The following is a 4,371-nucleotide window of genomic DNA, read 5'->3' on the forward strand; positions in this document are numbered from 1 at the left end:
CAACTCCTTTGGATGATGCAAACCTTGTAGGATTTTCAAATCACTTGTACACCACCTATCTCCATCTTATGTGATAATACAAGTGCAATCAACATTTCAAAGAACCTAGTTATGCATTCAAAGACCAAGCACATGCCTATCGAATATCATTTCCTCTAGGAACAAGTGCTTGAACAAAAGGTAAAGTTGGAATATGTTCCCTCTAAGGAACATGTTGCTAATATACTCACCAAACCACTACCCAGGGAGACATTTGAATGCCTCAGACAGAAGCTGGGAGTAGTTGATGCTTCATCCTGCTGTTGAAACTTGTCTGTTTTAGAGAAAAGTGGTTGTACATGAGTTGGCTGAAGAGGATCTGCGTACATACAATGGTTTATACAGATACAGTCGCGTATATGGAGGCTTGATGGATATCAGTAGGGATAGGCTCTGGTTGAAGATAGTCAGGTATGGGTCTGACAGAGACCATCTGGCGCAGGTTCAGGGGGAGCAGATAAACTTGTAATGATGCATTGTTGGTAGTATCTTAGAAGCTTTTGGTTCAAGTTCACAGCTGTTGTTGGTTTCAGGTGGAACAAATGCAGAGGGAGAACAGAAGGAAAACATGGTTACTGATCTGAATAGTGATTGACAGATGTTGCTGATAACAGTTATTGGTGACTTTCATAAGTCTTGCTCTAGATATTTTGTCTCTATGTCATGTATCTATTTTATGGTGTCAAGGTCATGTAACGGCCTATTTTGGTTTCTCCACTATGCCTGGGATGAATGATGTAATGTACTTGGTTGTCATATGTAAATTTCTGATGTATCCCCACTTTTTTGGGTGGATGATCCCCACTTGGTTGGGTGATGGATGTATGTATAGAGTCTTTTGGTGATAGGAATGTATTTTATGATGTATAAATCATGGTTTTTCTTAATGAACATCTTTTTGCAGATCTTTCCTACAGTCAGGGGGAGCATGGTCAGCACAGCAGGGCAGAAATTTCAGCATGTACTTAGGGGGAGCACAACCTTTGCCCTTGATGACAAATGGGGAGAATGACTTTGAGGATCTTGGGGTTGCCATCAAGTACAAAGCGGGAGATTGTTGGCATTATGGCATAGGTGTTGTTCTCGATGGCAATTCCCTTTGGTGACAGATCTCAGTTCAGGCTCTCAGAATAAAGGAAAAGATATATACGTAGGTTCACCTAGACGAAGGCATGTATACACGCGGGTTAGATGTTACAAAGGCGCGTATGCATATACATGCACTTTCATGCCAGGAAAAGCGCGTACATGTTGGAGAACTTACTTTTGGTCCGTGGTATTTAGTCCTTGGTAATTGAACCTATGGTTTTGGGCCATGGTATCTCGTCAAGACGGTTGATCCCAAGTATTGGGTCCATGGTATTGTTTTCTTATTGTTTGGACCGTGGTATTGTGGAAGGCCTAAGACTATAAAAGAGGAAGGAGATCATTTGGCAAAGCATGATCTGAATTATTGAATATCTGATAAAGTGCTAGATCTGAAATATTGATTGGGTTATGGTGCAAATCTGGATCTGAATAAAGGAGGAACCTTCGTGCAAATAGAAGGATAAGTTCTATTGATGGGTCATAATCTTAAGGCTTGAATAATAGTATCTTTGTATGATTTTGATCCATTATATGTGGCACATGCTTGATCTATAAATCTGGTAATCTGGGTTAATTAAGGTCTGAATATTTGAAATTATTCTTTATAGATCTGTACACAGCTTTAGTGAAGCAAAGGCGCGTATACACGCTGGTTCTGTGAGTAAAAACAACGTATATGCAGGTTGGTCCAAACACAGAAGCATATGCACATAGGTTTTTGGTTATTGAAGTAGCGTACATCTCTTGAGTTGTGTTCTAGCTGCTTCTGTTTATTGCTCCGGTGTTCTGGGTTCAGAATTGGGTGTGTGGTTACTGTTACTGGACTCTAGGTACATCTGTCAGAGAAGTGTCTACTTGATTCAGTTCTAATTGGTGAAAAGGAGATTGTTTGATTCTTGATGATTGATTGACGTTCATGGATCCAGTCTGAAAATTTATGAAACGTGGTCCCTAGAAGAAAGAGAAGGTTGTAACCTTCTATAGGCCAACACCTACGTACTAGTATCTTTGCTAGTGTAAGAGCTAAGGGGGTTGTAGCTCCCTTCCAGGAGAATCTAGAGAACGAGAGAGGGTTGTCGCTCTCTCCAGGTTGCAGCCTGCGTACTAGTAAAGGACTGCACCAGTACAAAATCATTGTAAAAAGAAGTTTCTAATTAAAAGGAAGATAGAGACGAATTGCAGCAGGTGGTTTTCACCCACATTGGGTTTCCACCTTATATCTTGTGTTCTTGTGTGTGATTGTCTTCTGCTCTGTTTCACTGTTTCTGGTTACTGTTTATTTGATTCAGATACACAGATTAATAATCAACATCTGTAAGATAAAGTAAATTATAAGTTTGCATGGTATACGTGGGTTTCCTTATACGTAGTTGCGTATATACGTTGTTTTAACTAACTAAGTACCGTATATGATTTGGATTTGAAAAAGGGAATAATTGACTTGATAATAATGATTCACCCCCCCCCCTCTCGGTATTATTTCCAACATTCCATCTTTATGATTGTGAGTGGTAGGCTTCCTTATTGCCATAATTTTGCTTTCCATTTTTCTTATCAACCCGAATGCCTTCTCCAATGAATCTGGTTCCCAAAGGCGAACCTCATGTTGGATGTTATCTTTTAACGTCCCTATGAACACATCAATCCTATGCTCCTCTAGAATATATTTTACTCTTATATTCAATTTTTGGAAGTCCTCAATGTGCTCCATCATTGAACCCTTTTGTTTGAAATTTATCAATTGGCTAAAAAAAGTGTTCCTTTTCGTATCCTCATAACGTGCTATCATTTCATCTGTAAAAATAGCCCAAGTGACAATTCTTTTATGAGAGCAAAGCCATCGATACCATACAAACTGATTTGGTTTCAAATATAAAGTTGCAATGCGTACCTTTTTTGTGTTTTGCACATTATGGAGATCGAAAAATTTCTCCATCTGTAGTATCCATGTTCCGGGATCCTTGCCATCAAACTTCCTCATATCGATCTTTAGAACATTGTGGTTCTTCAATCCAACATTAGAGTCTATGAAATCATGATTAACATTTATTTTGTTCTCATCATGAGTTTCCTCTACTACCCTTTCGCCATTAGTAAGCATTCCTTGTAGAAACTTTGTCAAATCTATCTTCAAATTTATCTGCAAATCTACCATGCATTTCTTTAAATCATCCATCTTAGCTTCCACGCCATCCATCTTAGTTTCCATAATGTCCATCTTAGCCTCCACACCGTCCATCTTAGCTTCCAAGTCATTCGTCTTAGCTTCTACGCCTTTCTTTAAACCATCCATCTTAGCTTCTACATCATTCTTTAAACCATCCATCTTATTTTATGTTACCTTTTGTGCGAGTGAAATTTGTTGCACTTGGTTTCGTAATATTGATATATCATGTTGCATTTCTTCCTCTTCTTCATGAGTGATGCTAAAGCTTTCAGGTTGCTTACTAGGTGTTTCCATTTTCTTTCTTCGGGGCATTAATTACTGATAATAATGCCTCACTATGCCATTTGAATTCCTTCAAACTAATTTTTCAAACCAAGCTTATGCAAAAATCTAAAAGAAATACACACCTTTTTTCACTTTGTAGGAGCTCAATATTGAATCTGATGTACCTCTGTAATTTTGGATCTCCTAGTTCTGAAATCGTGACCTGAAGTATCCCTCTCCATCCTCTTTCCAATGCCACCAGTATGATCGAAATTGGATTCTCCAAGCAAGAGTTATGCCAAATCTCCCACAGTGACCTGATTATAGACTAGTTCAATAGAGAGAACTTGTACGACATGCCACGTGTCACTGTTTCGACCTCAGTACCTAAAAATGATACACAGAAAGCTAGAAATTTTCCTCTTTCTGAAACATACTATATTTCAATCTGATGCTCAAAAGAAAAGTTATGATGATTTTCCCCTGGTTACCTATTTGGAATGTAATTTGCGAGTTTGCAAAAACTGCAACTTTCTCATATCATATCTCCACAAATATAGCGAGAAAAGCTATAAAATATGGACTAAAAGTTTAGAACTATTTCAGCCCAAATGGGTTTTTTTTTAGGTTCTGGAACATCATAGAGAAAAGTTATAGCGAAAATAGAACGATGACCTGTTTCGAGCAGCGAAACCCCAGAATCCAAAGCTCTGATACCAAATGTTATGAAACAATCTCACAAAAATATAGAAAAGATAGATGAATGCCTTAGAAATAAGCCTCTTTGAGGGGGAAACCAACTTTACATTACA

The sequence above is a fragment of the Pinus tabuliformis genome, chromosome 3_2 (genome assembly GCF_031772625.1).
Source record: "Pinus tabuliformis cultivar Carrire ecotype Pingquan chromosome 3_2, CPIR1, whole genome shotgun sequence".
NCBI classification, from domain to species: Eukaryota; Viridiplantae; Streptophyta; class Pinopsida; order Pinales; family Pinaceae; genus Pinus; species Pinus tabuliformis.